This window comes from Rattus norvegicus, chromosome 9, assembly GCF_036323735.1.
Source record: "Rattus norvegicus strain BN/NHsdMcwi chromosome 9, GRCr8, whole genome shotgun sequence".
Classification (NCBI taxonomy): domain Eukaryota; kingdom Metazoa; phylum Chordata; class Mammalia; order Rodentia; family Muridae; genus Rattus; species Rattus norvegicus.
The window spans coordinates 68,294,763-68,313,219 of record NC_086027.1 but is presented as its reverse complement, the minus strand read 5'-3'; the positions used below and the strand labels follow the sequence as shown (position 1 = coordinate 68,313,219).

Below are 18,457 nucleotides of genomic sequence, written 5' to 3'. Positions count from 1 at the left end.
TTCTCACTACAACCCCTTGTCGAAGGACCAGCCGTGTAACGAAGCACAGGTCCCAGGAAGCACAGCTCATTTTCTCTCAGGTAAGGGTGAAGAAAATTAATATTCGATGAGTTAAAGGAAGAGCCCCTAGCTGCACGACAACAGACCTCCCCTGATAGTTTCTAGTCTGTGTCATCAGTAGAGCAGATGACCAGAGTCACCTGGAGGATTTCCGTGAGAAGCCAAAGGGCAGCTATACATTGGCCACAGTTGACTTGAAGCATGAGTTCATTAGGAGCAAATGGAAACCACCCCTCACCCTCTTTGGAAAATATTAGAACATGCTAGATTAAGTGTTCTGGCTGAGCACTACTGCCTCCTACGACTCCTGGGCCTGAAACCTTGTACGCAGCAGGCTGTGGGTTGCTAGCGAACCAGCCTTCTGTGTATACACAGAGTAAGTGATGGCCCCATAAAGCATAGATTTCTTTAATCTACTGAGGGAACACCACCGACAAGACACCACGAGGGCACAGCTGTGTTTACTCCAGGGTCACCTAGTGTTATTTATAATAAATGCTTTTGCCTTTGCACTTTTGGATGTGGAGTATGTTACCCCAGAACCAGCCTCTATTAATGGGCCCACATGGCTAGGAACACACCAGCCGGTCCAAGGTTTTATAGCATCCATCACAGACACCAGGATCCTTATTAAAGAGGAGAACTTTTACAGCATTTCCCAGAGCACTGTATTTTTTTGGAGTCAGCCCACGGGGAGAACGCTATGGTAAAAGATATTGCACTGCGGGCTGTTAGCTGGGGTCTGAGGACAGGAAGGCACAGGAAAAAGTCATCAAATAGTATTTATTACGTGCTGTCCTGACGCAGTGCTAGGAGCCATCCAAGGAAAGTTAGAATACTTGACACTCTTCCCCTTAGGAGCTTCTATTTGGAAAGAGAAAACTGAGGCATAAGTAAAAATTATGACCCACTTCTCCTTGTGCACTATGGAGTAAAAATGTAATTAACTTTGATTTACAGTGTACAGTACAAGCCCTGATCTTTTTAAACCTACTCCGGGCCACCAGAAGTTCTTTTTCATTTCAACCCTGTGTAATATCTTATCAACTAGTCTCAGACCCCTTTTCCTATTTAGGAAGTCAAGTTTACCAAATACAATCTTATCTCTCTTTTCAGGACTAAAAGATCTTGCAGTGTCCAGCGGCTCTTTGGAGCTGGCCCGTGTGCGCTCTGCGGCGAACTGCACGGTCCATGGGCCAGCTTTGATGTTGAAGCCTGCTCTGCCTCTGTGCTAGCTGGGTGGCCTAGGACAAACTGCTCCACCAGCGAGGTCTTGTGAGTCCTAGCAGCAGTCACTCTTGGGATGACTGGTAATGGTGAGTGGAAAGCCCCTAGCACAGCAGGCTCCGAAGCAGGCATCAGATGATTACGGTTATCAGCGGCCGTATCTAGATAGAGGGAGAGGGAACAGCATGCAGTGTCAGGGCGTATCCCAGAAATGTTAGTGGCTTGCAGCTTAGGCTTTAGTTCCTTCCCCTGCAGCTCCCTGCTCAGGGTTGACCCATCTTTCCCCCTGCAGCTGAATATCAAGTTCTGATAGCTCACAGCTGTGCTACCCCAGTGTTGCTCTCAGCCTCCAGGGGCTGCCTCCTCAGAGGCTGTGCTTTCTCTCCCCAAACTGGGAACTAGGGCAAGGGAGAAAACCCTTTGTCTCCATTTGGGGAAACTAGGAGGAGCAATGCTAGCTCCAGAGTTACTTGTAAGGCTAGCTACAGCCTCAGATGATACTGCTCTGCAGTCTGATGTCACCCTCTGTTGGGTTCAACATTTTTTACCAGAAGGTTCTTCCTAGGAACCCTCTGGCCTCAGCCTAATGGGTCAGAGTCTTATTTTAGAAGAATCCAACTTAAGCTATTCCTTAGAAGTAAACTGCCTATTTTAATATTTTCCTGTCATTTGATGATTTCTCCACCAAGTGATATTTGGGAAACCTGTTGGTGAGGAGCAGGAGAGATGGCTCAGTGGCTAAGAACGTGGCTGCTTTTCTAAAGGCTGCGGGTCTGGTTCCCAGCCCCGTGTCGAACAGCTCATAAGAATGTAACTCTAGGTGACCAATACCTCTGGGCACCTCCATTCAGGTGGCATTTCCTCAGGAACAGAAGTGAACTCTTTTTAAAGAATGCTGGCGGACACCTTTCCTGGTTATTTAGTTTTAATGAGACATTACTTTTTTTTTAATGCTTGCTATTATAGACATTCACCATAACTTTAATGGATTGCAACACTATCTTTACCATTTTATAATTCTGAGGTAAGTCTAACGTAGGCCTCATTGAGCTGAAATCAAGGACTCTTCCTTGCGTTCTGAGGGCAGTAAGGAAATCTGTTTCTTACTTTCCCTGGCATCTAGTGCAACCCTTATCTTGTGACTGCCGGACACCTTCCTCCATCCTCATAGCCTGTAACGGCAAAGCCCAGTTTCCTGGACAATGCCCTGCTTGCCTCATCTGCTTCCCTTTTAATGGTTTATTTATTTCTCCAATTTTTGCATTGGTGGTTCATGCCCATGTATGAATGTGTGAAGGGGTTGACTGCCCTGGATCTGGAATTACAGGCAGCTGTGAGCTGCCATGAGAAACCTGGGAACTGAACCTGGGTCCTCTGGAAGAGCAGCCCGTGCTGCTAACCACCAAACTATCTCTCTCCCTGCTCCAACTCGATCAGTAACCTCAGCTAATTGCTCCCAGTCAGACAATGGGACACCGCCACAGGTATCTAAGATGAGGATGTGGGCATCTTTGGGGACCATGACCTTTCACCCTAAGGGAAGTTTAAGTATTTAACCAATAAAACAAACCACGTAGACAAAACCAAGTGACAGCAGTCAAGAACCCCAAAGTGACAGGAAGTTGGGTAACTAAAGAGCAGGGCTGTGCTTTGGGGTGAATGAACAAGGAGGCCCGTGGGTTGGGTTGGCCAACACTCTTCCTAGCACACTGTGTGCTAAGACTGAGACTGGCAAATAGTTGTCATGCACATCTGACGTGATGCCCATGGGGCTGGAGTAGATCTCCAACTCTGTTGTAATGTTTACCCAGCATGCAAACCCAGCATGCAGCAGATTCTGGGTTTGATACCTAAAACTTTATAAACCCCAGTCAGCTGTGATGGTACATGCCGGGAATCCCAGCACTCAGGAGACTGAGACAAGATCAGGAGTTCAAGGACAGTATAGGCTACAGAACCAGTTCTAGGATAGCCTGGGCTACATGAAACCATCATCTCAGAAATAGATGATGATAGGTAGACAGATGGATATCTGGCCACATTAGAAATATCGTGGAGAAGCTGACAACTTTTGTCAGAGGTTGTTGGGCATCGTCTGGGCTAGGATGTCACACCAGGTTTCTGGCAACTTGAGAGTCATTTCATCCACCTTGGAGTGGGTTCAGGAATGAGAGACGGACGAATGCCTGTGAGAAATGCTGCAACCACAAAGAACCTCCATTTACCGCTTGGGCCCAGCATTGGGGAACAGAGATGGGACAATGTATACACATGGGAAGCGTCTCTGTTCAGGTGCATCCCTTTCCTGGGGGAACCTCTTGCTCATGCTTAATTAATTAATTAATTAATTAACAATTGTAGTTTGGGGGATTGAACCTAGAGTCTTGTACATGTTAGGCAACCATTCTACCACCAAGCCACATCTCTGGCCCTTTTACTCATGTTTATAATAAGTACTGAACAAAAGTTCAAAAGTGCAGGCAAGACACAATTCCAAAGGACATGGTGACCTCATCAATCCTCCTGCCTCAGCAGAGTGGAGTGTCAGAGGCACCAGGGAAGTTCCTTGTGAATCTATGTAAGGACACTGAAGGTATGTTTTAAATAAACATACCAGACGATGTGCATCCCACCCGAGCTTCCTTCAAAGCGGTCTCTCTGGAAGACGGATCACTTAACCCCGAGATGCTGTTAAAAAGCTCCTGGTTCCTCTCCTTTTAGACACTGCAGCGCATTCTTTGGAGTACCCTGATGAGAGCACATATCTATCCTTGGAAGGCGGATTTGATTTTTAACAGCAGCCAAAATTCATCCAGATCAAAGCCTGGGAACTAAGGTGTACAATCAAGTTGAGGAATTCCCTTTTGGGAAATGATGGGGGTGGTAAAATTAAGTCCAGTTTTCATAGGAGGTCTGTGTATGCTTACGGGAACCAAAGAGTAGGGACAACGGAGGTATTGGGAGACCAAATTAGCAGGTTTTGAAGCAATTTCTTTACAAGACAATGCACATGCGAAAGTAGAGTTTTTAGAGTTTATTTCCTTTTAAATGGTGTTCTTTCAGAGGGGCCCGTATCACAGCAGGTGGTCTTCCAGTGTAGGTGTAGAGCCCCATCGCTGGATTTGAGCGTGACTCCTGCTTACATCTAACATGGCCCAGGGAGCTGAAGATGAAGAACTGGTCCTTGGGCTCAGCTGAAACCAAACATGATTGTAAGCCGTGAGCAATAAGTGGGACATGCTGCATGGTTTCGCTCACCGCCACCTCCTCATGAGGCACACACCCGACCGGTGCGGGGAGATACCATTCCAGGCTGCCCTGAAAGCCTTTGGTGATAACCTAAGTATGAAACCCAGTCTCCGAGATAGTGGAGCATTCTCCTAAAAGCAGGAAAAGTGTTCCTATCAGATCATGGCTGGATTCCAGTGGGAGCAGAGAAGGTGACAGATAAGAACACCTTATGTTCTCCCTCAGCCTACAAGTGACACTCTGATCATGCGCTTTCCCTAACACACGTTCCTTGAGAGTGCCTTGTTATCTGAGGCTGGGAGTTGCCTGTTGATTGACGCCCTTGCTAACCTGGGACAATTCCCACCATTTTCCCACATTGCCATGTTAAGTCCGAATGGCCCAAGGTGTCTGGCTGGTCTGGGGTGTTCGGTTATTTTCTGTGTCCATCCGTTTCTCTTCTATCTGTCCCGGGTGACTTAGTGCTGGGTCGTTCTGGAAGTAACCTTCAGATCTGGAAATGACTCAAATCTCCAGGACATATCTGTTAAAGACTTGGGGGTTTTTGTTGTTTGTTTGTTTGTTTGTTTTTTGTTTTAAAAAGAGATTTATTTGCATGGTTCATCTACTGCGTGCTTTTATTTGTTCTGTGCTATAGTAGGAATAACATCTGGTGATGGCCACCTCTGTGCCGTCTGCCTGCCTTGGGAAAAGCAGAGCTTCAGAAATTCCAATGCGTGTTAGGGACAAAGTGCGTTCAGAATTACATAATCATTCGTCAGTATCTCCAGGATCTTTCTCCCTGAATTTGTCTCAGTCTCCCATGTTCTTGCTGTGTGAAAATCCCGCTGCTTCCTGGTTGTGTGGCTCTGCCCCTTACATCACTCTCAGTGCCATGTTTTATGGGCAGAGTTGTTGCTCTGTTAGCATTAGTCTTTAGCTCGGAAACAGTAAGGTACAGCTACTTAGGTAGTTCATGGCTAGCCTGTGCTACACGAGAACTTTGCTCAAAAAAAAAGGACTGGGATGTTGCTCAATTGGTGCAATGGTTGCTTAGCTTACACAAGCCCCGGGTTCGATCCCCAGAATGCATTAACCAGGTAGTAAACACCAGTTGTAGTTCAAGACCAGCCTGGATATACAAGACCCTATCTCAAAGAACAAAGGAAAAATCAAAAAATTAAAAGCAGGGGCTGGAGAGCCGGCTCAGTGGTCCAGAGCATTTGTTGTTCTTGCAAGAGAACCCAGGCTCGATTCTGAGTAATCACATGATCTATAACCATGCCCAAGCCCAGTTCCCGGAGAGCTGATGCCTTCTTCTGACCGTCTAGGTCACATCCACTGTACATGTAGACGTATGTTCTGTTAAAACACTCAAACATGTAAATTAGCTAAACAATTTAAATTCAGATAAGTAAGACTGTGTGCAGATACTGTTGTTTTTGAGACAGGGTCCACTGCATAACGCAGGCTGGCTTAGGACTCCTCTTTCTTTTCTTCCTAAAGAACTGGGATGCACGACCGCACTGGTTCAGAAGGGTTTTAGGAAGTATTAGGAGTAAGATGGTCTTTCCTCAGCAGTGCGTGAGACTCTCTACAGAAGGGCTGTAAAGCTCTAGCCAATGGCCAGCAGGTGTGATTTCCTGAGTGACAAAGGCGTGAGCCTTTATGCCCCTCCCCCACGAATCACTAGTCTCTCTCCGAACCCAAATATTATTTATTTCTTTCATTAGCATAATTGAATGAGTGACTGAATTCATTAATGAATGCCTACTGTGTCCCTCCCCAGGGAATGCCTTTGAAGAGTTGACAATCTGGAGGAGGAGAAAGACAAACAGAAGCGCCATTCAGTTTAACTTCCTTTTATTCCCTTTTGCTCGTTATTATAATTAAAACTTAATTTACTTAGTGCTAGTCCATCTCAGGCAAGCTGCTGTTGCTGTAGGATGAATTTGTACACTTACCTTACAGGACAAGTATCACTGACTTAACAATAAAGCTTAGCAGAGACAGGACCTACATCAGTCTGTCACTTACAGGGATGGGACTGCTCTGCCCTACCTGACTCTAACTGAGAGTTCATTTGCTTAACTAGTCAGAACCTCATGTTTGCTCTACTGTGAGCTAAGCATTGTCTGGCAGACTGTAGACCAATATCTAGACACATAGATGTAATTACATATCACCTTTTGTTAGAAACCTTACTCTAGTGTGTTTAATCAGTAAAAGGCTATGATGTCTTTTTAGTCTTATTGGTGAGAAGAGGTTAGGGCATGTGTCCTAGCCTCGGTTTCCCCGTGTTAGAGCAGGGTGTTGGTTTAGTGACTGGCAAGGACCTTTTGACAGTTGCATGGCCAAGTGTTTGTTTCGATTCTGTGCCCATTTTGCCACAGGATCTCCAGGAGTTGGCAATGCTGGGAAAGTTATTTTTTGGCCTGGTTTAATTTAACTTTTTCAGAGTACATTTCTATCAGAAAGTAGTCGAGCCCTATTGTCAGAGATGTGTCTTAAAGGTATTTCCAAACTTGTTTCTTATTCTTCGCTTGACAAGGGCTGTCATGAGCTCCATCACTCCTAGGCTAACAGCTACCAATAAACAGAGAATTATTCCCCACCAGCTAACACACTGTTTACTTTCCAGAAAAATTGCACTTTCCCATCTGACAGTTGATCAAGGGCATCCTGCTGCTGTCAGCAGGAAGAGATGTTTAAACACAGAGATGGGAGTTTAAACATTTTCTCATTATCACAGAATAAGAAGAAAAAACACAAATAAATAAATAAGTAAAAATGGCATCCAGCCTCTCTGGCCCCCTGCTGGGAGCGTAATGAAGCTGTGTCATGTGACCAGAAGGAGTGGGCTTTCATCTCTGGCCTCAGTATCTTACTCAAGTGACACCTGTCACATGACCCAACTTGGGTCTTTTATCTGCCTTTCCCAGTCGCCCTTTTGGGGAATTGTCTTTTCCAGAGCCTCGTGGCCTTAACCAGCCATTGTCGTGGGCACTGCTAGAATCTCTTAAGATTCCCCAATTATGTTTAAACACACTAAATGATAAAACTAAAAGAAAACTCCCAAATGGCTTGGTGGGGGATGGGGAGGAGAAACCATTGTGGCTCGTATCTTCCGTGTGACTTTGCAGTGTTGGAGTCTGGTCTGGTGAACGCAGTATCTGCTTTCAAACGCCGGTCATCAAATTTGAATCTGTTCATTAGAACAGTTCAGGCAACAAAAACCAAGTGTCCGAGCTACGGCCACACCTAGCCAGTTCGTGGAGTGAAGCCAATCACAGCAGAGGCAGAGGCAGGCAAGGGGCGGCCCCAAGCCCAGCCTAACTCTGGAACCTGGCTTCCCTGGGGTTCTTACTGACTGGGTTCCTGGAACCACCTGCACTGCCATCCTCACTAGCAAGTTTTATAGAGCCTACTATGCACCCGGCACTGTCGAAAATAACTCCAGGGTGTCGGCTTGTCGTGCCACAGGCAGCTCTCTGAGAGATACTGTCATTACTTGTAATTTAAAAAGAGGAAGTGAGTGAGCGTGGTGGCTCATGCCTGCAATCCCAGCACTCAGAAGGTTTAGGCAGGAGAATTGCCACAAGTGTGAGGTGATATCTGTCTAAGAAAACAAACAAGAGGACTTCAAAGTGCAGAGGCACAGCAGCAAGCAGAAGCCAGGTTTGAATAAAAGAATCGGATTCTAGATTTTAATACTTATTTATTTTTATTTATATAGTACACTGAGCTGTCTTCAGACGCACCAGAAGAGGGTATAGGATCCCATTACAGATGGTGAGCCACCACGTGGTTGACGGGAATTGAACTCAGGACCTCGGGAAGAGCAGTCATCGCTCTTAACCACTGAGCCATCTCTCCAGCCCGATTCTAGATTTTAAACACGGTTTAGCAGCTTTGTATCTTGAAATTTTTATCTTATCATATGCATTGGTATTCTGCCTACATTTGTGTCTGTGTACCCCATACATGCCTAGTGCCCTCAGAGGCCAGAAGGGGATGTCAGAACCCCTGGAGCTAGAGTTACAGACAGTTGTCAGCTGGGACTTGAACTTGGGTCCTCTGGAAGTGCTCTGAACTGCCACACCTTCTCTCCAGTCTCCTTATGAGTATTTTTGTTTGTGTACTTTTCCTCTGCTTCTACTGCCTGAGTCCTATTTCTTAAGCTTTCATTTTCTTTCTTTCTTTTTTTTTTTTTTGGAAAAAGGTGAGCTATGTAGCCCTGGGCTTGCAGTCCCTGCTCCTTCAGGCTCTCTGAGAGTTGGCCTCCTGAGTGCTGGGATTAAAGGTGTGGCCCACCCCTTCCCAATGATCTGAAACTGGTTCCCTTCAAACGCTGAATCCTTGTGCAGTTTTCTTGTGAGCGTAATCACACACCAGAGAGTGTTGTGGATATTTGGTGGTGGGACGAAGCAGGAAACATCAGGAGCCAGGAGTGGCAGCAAACATCTATGATCGCAGTGCTGGGTCTCAGCCAAGGCAGGAGGATCACGAGTTTGAGGCCAGTCTGGGCTACAAAGTGAGATCATATGTTTTGTTTTAAAGACTTATTTATTTTATTTATTAGTAAACTGTCACTGTCTTCAGCCACACCAGAAGAGGGCATCGGATCCCATTATAGATGGTTGTGAGCCGCCATGTGGGTGCTGGGAATTGAACTCAGGACCTCTGGAAGAGCAGTCAGTGCTCTTTTTTTTTTTTTTTTTGGTTCTTTTTTTTCCGGAGCTGGGGACCGAACCCAGGGCCTTGCGCTTCCTAGGTAAGCGCTCTACCACTGAGCTAAATCCCCAGCCCCTGCAGTCAGTGCTCTTAACTGATGAGCCATCTCTCCAGCCCCAAGACTGTATCTTAAAAAAATAAAATACAGCAGAAAACAAAACAAAACATGGTAACAGAGTGCATTCCTTCAAGATATTAAGTAGCAGTTTGTCTTTGGAGGCGTGGCCATTAGAAGGTTGGGAGACTTCCAGGGGATGGCCTCCCACCTGTGCACTTGCCATAGACACAGATTGTGTTAAAAAGAGATAGGCGTGAAGAATGTTGGAAGGAGGATTTGCTGGGAGGGACCTGGGGAGATTTGGGAGGAAGAAACGAGTGGTGGGTATGATAGTCATTATATATGCATATGGAATTCTCAAAGAACATATTTGTTTAAAGGCAAAAAATATTAAAAAACAAAAATCAAGATAAAAAGACAAGGCATTCTTCAAAATCTTATCAGTGACAGCAATAATGGTTCTTGTGGACTTTGCCTCCTAGAAGGGGGAAGAGAGAGAGGAACTGTCACAAAAAGCAAAACACAAATTACTGAGCGTGAAATCAAGTGAGTCCCCTGTGCTAGGGACATGGAGCAGGGTCGGGGGTGGGGCGGTTAGTGTACAGGAGGCTTGCCGGTCACGTGGGTCCTGCAGAAAGATGCCCTGAGACGTGACTGTGAGCAAAGGCTTGACACAGACAAGGATGTTGTCTGTGAGGGTTGTTTGGAGCCAGACAAAGCCAAGAGGAGCAGGTTGTTTTATTTTAGCCCCTGATGCTGCCAGCTTCCTTCAGCATCATCTCTCCTGAGCCAAACAAACAGTGCAGGGAGCCTTGGCCCTCACAGGGAGCCTCCGCCCTCAGTCTCTGTTGCTATTCCATCTCCTCTGTCCTTTCAGGAGGAACTTTCTGACTTCTGTTTTCTGGCCAACTCCTTTAATCTGTTGTGCTTTTCTACAATGGGTGCAGCTCTCCTGTAAGCTACCAGGGATCAGAAGCCAAAAAATCCTGGCCTTTCCCAGTTCACTCTGCGCTTCCTACTTTAAAAATATACAGTTGGGGAATGCACGGCCTTTTGCCGTTTTTACATTTTTTTCTAGCTTTTATTTTTATTTCACATATATGGGTATTTTGCTGACATGTATGTCTGTGCACCATGTGTGTGCACAGTGTCTGCGGAGATCAGAAGAAGGTGTTGGATGCCCTGGGACTGGAGTTACAAACAGTCGTGAGCTGACAATTTCTACCAGCTACTGTTTTGTCTTTTTAGCCTGTTTTATGTTGCTATAATAAACTACCCGAGACAGGGTATTTTATGAAGTCAGAGCTTCCTTTGCCACACAGTTATGATGGCTATAGAATCCAAATAACATGGAGTCAGGGGCCAGGTGACATCACCCTGGCTGTGTTGTGACAGTGAAGAGAAACCATCTGTGAGCATTCGTGGTGGCTTACTCTGCCAAGTGTGTTCTTGAGGTAACTGATTTGCTCTGTGGAAGCAGCGTTAATCCCTGCTGCTAGAAAAGAAGTGACCCCAAGCCCAAAGACCGTGTGCTAGATACCACTTTAAAAAAAAAAAAGATTTATTTCACTTATTTGGGATTGGAGACACGTGTGTCACAGGAGTGCAGGTGCCCTTAGCAGTCCTGGAGCGGTTGTCACAGGCAGTGGTGAGCCACCCAACCTGGCTGCTGAGAACTGAACCTGAGTCCCCTGAGAAGGCAGCAAGCACTTCTCTTCCCCACTGAGCCACAGAGCCAGCCTCTCAGAGCCACAGCTTAAAGATGGCACTGGAGATCAAGCCTTCAGAGGGCCGTTGGGGAAGTGGCATTCTCTGTTGCCAATTCTCACAGGCCCCCTGCCCTCCCCGCATGCCTCCCCTGTGGGTCTGGTGTAGTCAGTTTTTCTCCCAGCGACTGTATGTGGGTCTGGTATAGTTCCTGGTATCTCCTCTCTGTGCATGTTCTCTTGGGCAGCCACATCTGGTGATTTCAAGGACAGCCTTATCAGGTGAGATATATATATATATATATATATCTCCAGACATAGCCATTCTCTGCAATTAGGCTAACAGTTTGATTGAGGTGCATAGTACTTCAAACTCAAGAGGACTGGACAGGAGCTCATAGCCTTCTCTTCCAAACTCATTACTTGACTATGTGTGGTGTAAGAAGCCGCCTAGACTCCAGGACAGGAAGCTGTCAGCTATTCACCTCCCACTGCCCTCTCCAGCCCTACCTACGAGACCCCACAGGCAATCACTGGAGGAGATCTATGTCACGTCAGCCAATAGTCACCGCTCTCCTTCTGTGACAGAGTCGCATATCTGTGGTCCTGGAACGGTCTCAGGCTGGAGATGAGACAATCCAGCCGGTGAGATGTAAAATGATGCTCACACGAAGCAGGGTGTGGGAGCGCATGCTTGGAACCCCAGCATTCAGGAGGCTGAGGCAGGAGGAGCACAATGAGCTCCAGGCCAGCAGCCCAGGTTACAGAGTAGGACCACTCCGTTTAAATATTTAAAAAGGCAGCCTGGTGGTGGTGGTGTCTGTAATCCCAGCACTCTGAAGGCAGAGCCAGGGAGACCTCTGAGTTTGAGACCAGCCTGGTCTACAGAGTGAGTCGGGACAGTCAGGGCTACACAGAGAAACTCTGTCTTGCAAAAACCAGATAGATAGATAGATAGATAGATAGATAGATAGATAGATAGATAGATAGATAGACAAATACACAGATAGACAGATAGACCCAGAGAAAGACACACAGAGAGGCAGTGTGGCACATTGCTAGAAGGAGCATAAAGGGGTCCAGTGATCCCCCAAGTCCATCCTCAGGGTATTGACATGAGAAAACATGGAATGTGCCAGGATATAGCTCAGCGGTGGGTGTTTGCCTAGCCTGTGTGAAGTCCTGATCTGATTGCCAGTGCTACAGAAAAAGGGAGGGAGGGAGGGGAAGTGGGAGGGAGAGAGACGAAGTTCATCATTCTTGTACAGTGTCCGTCTTCTTTCCTAATCTCTATATGACTCTAAGTTTAGCATATGTGCTGCCAACATAAGTCCCCTTAAGGAGAATGTTAGTTATTTTGTGTTTCTAGTTCTCAGATGTTTGCTGACTGAGTCAGTAGCTTAGGATGAATAGTTTTATAGCCTTGTTCATTTTGGACTCCCACAATACCTTCCTGCATTATCCAGCGGTCATACTTCCAATGCTGATGATAATGTACCTCGGGTCTCAGTACATACTGTCCCTCTTAGAGATAGGGAAGAGTTAGAAGTACAAAATCTGAGGCTCAGAGGCTCTGAGAAGATGGGCTAAGATAACAAACAGTACCTTGGGGATTCATTTATGAAAGATGTTAAGAGTAACCAAAAGATGTCACCTTCAGGGAAAGACCTTGAGCTGTTTGGATCTAAAACACCTAGTTGCTCAGAATGCATGGCTTTCTTCTATAAGCTAATCTTCACAGCTTTCTCCCGGAGTCATTCTCACTTTTAAAATGACGAAAGTTTAGAGACTAACTCTAAGGTATTTTTAGATGCATTTAACTAAAACACTAAGATGCTAGCAGGTGTCACTACCAACTTTCATAAAACCCTGCCATTCTGCCAGCACTGTCCAACAGAGTGTCCTCCGTGATGGAACTTTCCACACGGCCGGCATCAGCCACACATGGCTCCTGAGCCCCGGGAATGTGAGACGGAGGGGCTGGTGTTTTAGACTTAACTGAATCACTTAAATTGAAATATTTAAGGGCTGGGGATGTAGTCCAGTGGGAGAGCATTTGCCTAGTGTGCACAAGCTCCTGGGTTCAATCCCAGAGCCAACAATGGCAAAAGAAATAAAGAAAAGATAGAAATATATAATACTTTCATCACCAAATCTGAACAGTTCAGTCAGGTCTGTGTTTTATGTTCCTGGTCAGGAAAGTTTAAATTATACTTAGTAACAACTTCAAGATATTGTAGCTTAAAGGGGTATAGTGGATTTTTTTATTTGTTTGTTTTGTGTGTGTGTGTGTGTGTGTGTGTGTATGTGTATGTGTATGTGTGTATGTATGTGTGTAAGGGGGATGATAGGTACATGTGTGAATGCAAGTGTTGTCAGAGGTCAAAGGGGATTGGATCCCCTGGAGCTGGGGTTACAGGTGGTTGCGAGATGCTTGATGGTGATGTTGGGATCTACTAGAAAGTTAATTTAGGGCCTCTGCGAGAGCAGTGTGGGCTTTTAGCCCACAGACCCATCTCTCCAGCCCAACCAGAAAGTTTTATTTCTCTCTCCCACTGTATGTGTCATTTGGGAGCTCCGTTCTTTATCTCCTCACCCAAGGCTCACCCTGAGTGCCTCAGTCCCATATAGCAGTGAAAACATAGCAAATCTGAGAGCCTCGCTCTGGGAATCCAGTGAATGCTCCGCCCACATGCCCATCACTTCCTTTCACAGTCCATTGGCCAGAACAAATCGTGATGTCCTCTCCTCCCCCACCCACTAACGAGGCAGGAAGTACCATTTGTTACTAGTACATCTGTTACTAGGACATCTGTCTGATTATGGATGGTCCAGAGACAGAAATCCCAAAGGAATAGCAGTAATGGCTAAGTACTCCTAGTCAAATGATTATGTTTTAAAGAGTTAAGTGTGTGTCTGTCGTGGGAGGAAAGATGCACAAATAGCAGGAAAGCTTTTACAAAATAGGAATGAAGGAAAGTTTCAATGTTTTAGAGACATATGCATAATTTTTATTTATCTTTCCAATAGGCAGACCCATTGAAAGAAAGAGAGAGAAAAAAAGTACATAGATAATTTGTCTTCCACTTAAAATTAAAGATGATAATTGTTCGTCTTTTGTTTTGAGACAGGGTTTCTCTGTGAAGCCTTGGCTGCCCTGGAACTCACTCTGTAGACCAGGCTGGCCTCGAACTCACAGATCTGCCTGCTTCTGCCTCCTGAGTGCTGGGATTAAAGGTGTACATCACCACCTCATGGCGAAAGAAGATAATTTGTTCATTTAACTAAAAAAAAAAAAAAGTGCTTCATAGATAATAAAACAAGTCTGTTCTGCAGCTACAGGACCGTATAGACACCCCAATGCAGCCAGTCTGTCACAGACATTTTGAGGCCATGTTCGAGAATCTGCAAGAATCCTTACTTCCACCTAGGAACCTTGGCTTATTGCCCTCCTTACCGTCCAGAAGGCAGAGGAAGCCACCTCTGTGGCGGGGACTCTGTCTATGCGCATGGGCCGGCGAGAGTTTAGAGAGGCTTCCTGGTCCACCCACCCAGAGCAGCAGCGATCCGTGCAGTGGCCCACCAGCCCCTTTGCCTTGTGACCACTGGAAGGAGGGTCTCTGGCTCCTGGGTTTTCCCTTACAGCAGCTTGTCCCGCATGCCTTGCTCTTCCTGGTGGCCCACCTTGGAGCATGCAGCAGAGTTGGACATGTGTTGGGGAAGAACAGGCTTTGGGGACAGAGTTTGTACATCAAACCCTAGCGACTTACATCTGATACTGAGTGTTCTCTGTACACTTGACTATGTCTTAGCGTTGTTAAGAAGATTACACAAGATTAGATCCACAAACTAAAAGGTGCTCAATAAACATCTATTTCGTAGACTGCTTCCTTTAAAGTGTGGTATGTGATATGTGGAGTTGAGCTTAATGATTTAAATGTGCCCGGATCAGAAGTGGCTAAGCGGTTTTTCCTCTTGTGCGGCATGGTCTTAATCTTTCATTTCTGTAGCCTGAAGGGATTAGCATTATCTGTTGGGGGCAGCTAGATTACGTAATTAATTCACCTCATACTTAAAAGCACCACTTCCCACTAAGTCACACAGCCTTACTTAAGTTGCGGGCATTTAAAACCCAACGTGTAAGAATTTAAATCAGATTAAAACCTGACGGGAGTAAGCATTGTTTTGACTTGCTGCTGATTATCCGGGTCTGCATCCCCCGAATCATGATCCAATGGGAAACATCAGCTGCCTCTTCAACAGAAGAATGGTCTACAAATCCGATAGAGACGTGATTACCGGAAAGATCTCAGACGCTGGACACAGCAAGCCTCGAAATTTCCATTTGAACCCTGGGATGGCGCCTTAGAGAAATTACTTAACTTCTCAGAGCCTCCGTGACCACGCTTATACGGTGGAATAATAATAGTAGTTATTTCAGTGAGTTGTAAGAATAAGGTATGCATTTTCTCTGATTTATTCAAGTAGTCACTGAAAATCCTTGACCGGAACAGGTCTGAATCCCACACCATATCCGCACTGGCATCTTGCTAGGTTGAATACGATCTGTTCTCTGCGCACACACACACCCTGTCAGCCCCCACCCAGCCCACACACTTCACCTTGCAGGTGCAGTGGGCAGGTTTTGTCCAATGGCTTGCTCATATACACAAAGACGGCTTTCTGGAGGATTATCTGCATGCATTTTTCCCCCCTTCTTTCATCTCAGACACTGGGTGGATAGTTACCATTTTTAAATTCTCTCTTAATTGGTTCGTCCTCCTAAAGGATACATAGTGGTCTCTGGTTTCTAGGCTACTATATTGCCTGAGATGATCCCTTGATGAAGTAATTTGAGTTTCCCAAGCTTCCTTTAGTGGACGAGTGTATCAGCCGGGCGGATCTCCTGCTGAGGGGTCTCTGTGTGCACATGTGCCTGGTGGTGCCCCACGATTGAATTGCATCTCTGGAGCTCCAGTATCTCCATCATCAGTGGGAGCTTAGGTTCCTTGTCGCTTTTGCCATCTCTGAAGACAATTAGGACTCGGTAGCAGGTGAGAGCTGAAACTCAACTCTAGCCGGCAGCCCAGTTTGAACTCCCGAAATCTGGGTGTACTTAAGCAGTAAACACTGTGATAGCCACTGGAGGAGGAAGAGTGAACCCTGGAATCATCACAAATAGTCCCAAGCAAGTCCATTTGTTGACAACTTTATCCAAGGGACCACGTTCCTACAGACCTCCCTAAGCCAGACTAATCCCCTCCACGCCACAGAAGTCTTTCAGTTGGGGCGGGGGTGGGGGTGGGCTGGACTGTAAGGGAATACAAGCATGGCAGACCTCAGCAATTACCAGCTCCGGCTCTAGAACTTCCCAGTTGTCTGTCTCCCAGTCTGTCCCATAAAGAAATAGAGTTTTGGGCCCAGGGACTCATCAAAATGGTTGAAACTGTTCTGAAGAGCTAGCTCTTTTCACGTCACCTCAGTTTATGTCTTTTCTTTCTTTAAGGCAACAATAACAGCAATAACCTTCCATTGCACTCTCTTTGTGTGTTGTACCGTTGCCTTCAACATTTTTAAACATTCCAGGCAGCGAGAGAGAACACAGATCTCTGATCCAGTATGAATGAGGGCACGAAGCTTCTTAGTAAGCAGACACAGGAAACCAAATGGCTACAGGTCTGAGAGGGAAAGAAGGATGGACAAAGTCAAACGACAGAGAGAAGACGCAGACTGAGGAGAGGAGACTGGTTAAGCACCAGTTCAGTTACCCACGGAATTCCACACTGGGTTTTTTTTAAAGGTGATACAAAAGATTGCAGAGGCAACTTCTTAAAATAGTCATTGTGTTTCTTATTGTTATGTGTGTGGGCTTCTTGCCTGCAGGCATGTCTGTGTAACACATATGCAGGACCCAAGGAGGCCAGAAGAGGGTGCTGCACTTCCTGGGACTGAAGTAACAGACAGTTGCCAGCCACCACATGGGTGCTGGGTACCAAACCTGGCCCTGTGAGAGAGCAGCCAGTGGTCTTAAGCACTGAACACCTCTCCAGCCACAAGCATCATTGTGTCCATCATAATGAGAACCAGGAAAACTTAAAAAGAACAGAGTGTGGTAGCATACACCTTTAATCCCAGCAACTGAGAGGCAGAGGCAGAGGCAGAGGCAGAGGCAGAGGCAGAGGCAGGGGCAGGGGCAGGGGCAGGGGCAGGGGCAGGGGCAGGGGCAGGGGCAGGGGCAGGGGCAGAGGCAGAGGCAGAGGCAGAGGCAGAGGCAGAGGCAGAGGCAGGTTAAAACTATTTAAAAATATCTCTCTGACCTCACAAGCTACAGTTATATGTCACCACATCTGTGGGTTATAAAGTGACACACGAGAGTCACCTGTGACAGGGGCTGGTGTAGCACTTCAGCTCCTCGACCTGTCTTTGCTGTGGGCACCAACATCTATTTAAAAGACTCAAACTGGGGTTGGGGATTTAGCTCAGTGGTAGAGCACTTGCCTAGCAACTGCAAGGCCCTGGGTTCGGTCCCCAGCTCCGAAAAAAAGAAAAAGAAAAAAAAATTTAAAAGACCCAAACTGATATTTTTATGGCTCTCCTGAAAGTCTTGATTTTGAGGAACTGCTGCCAGTTTCCAAGTCCTAATACCCAAATCTATATTTGGAATCTCTTGAAAAGTGAATATTTTAACATAAATCAGAGTCAGAGGAAAAGATTTACAGACCCCCAGTGTCCATTTAGGTTCCTTAGACCCCAAGTCATTTACTAAACAGTTTACGTGTTCTAGTTTTTCCCAGTTGTGTTTCATCTCCCACAGGTTTCATCTCTGTGTTAGAACAGAAGCATAGGGATATCACAAGATTACAGAGGCCACGTCTGCCTCCTCCTTCCCGCCATTGCTAGAACTGAGTGCCACATACTGTATCGAATTGATTTTCCATTGTGACCAATTTTACTCTATAGGTAGCTGTTCTTTGTAAGAGTCCCCTGTAGATCAGAAAGGCAGGGTTTCTGCCTCCCTTCTGGCTGCTTAGGTAAGAGGAAATCAGGGGCAGAGAGATGCTCAGTGGCTAAAAGCACTTCTTGTTCTTGCAGAAGACCAGGTGCTTCTCCAAAACCCACACAAGCTGGCTCACAACTGTCTGTCACTCGAGTTTCAGGGATCTGGTGCCAGGTTTTGGCCTTCTGAGGAACCAGGTGTACATGTGATACCCATACTTACATAAGCTAGAACACTCACAACAAAATTTAAATATTTTTTTAAAAGTAGGAGGAGTCTGTAGCAACAAAAGAAGCAATAGCGACACCAAGGCAGGCAAACATTGGAGCGTTTTTTTGATGAGGCTGCAGCTAGAGCTTTTGCCTATCGCACCCCAGGCCCTGGGTTCAGTCTTTAGTTCAAGAAGGAATGTTGTTTTTTTGACAATGGTGTGAGGGATTTAACCCT

The 18,457-nt window shown here is 46.1% G+C and overlaps 1 protein-coding gene across 2 annotated transcripts in view; it reads right to left on the bottom strand.

Moving 5' to 3' along the window:
• Window positions 1-14,001: 14,001 nt before the first annotated feature.
• Window positions 14,002-18,457, bottom strand: part of Cdk15 (cyclin-dependent kinase 15) — a 93,460-nt gene continuing 89,004 nt past the window's right edge. For both annotated transcript variants that reach the window (XM_039084845.2, XM_039084847.2), the window contains exon 14: window positions 14,002-16,691. The gene's annotated coding sequence lies outside the window, so the exon portion shown is untranslated. The remainder of the gene's footprint in view (window positions 16,692-18,457) is intronic.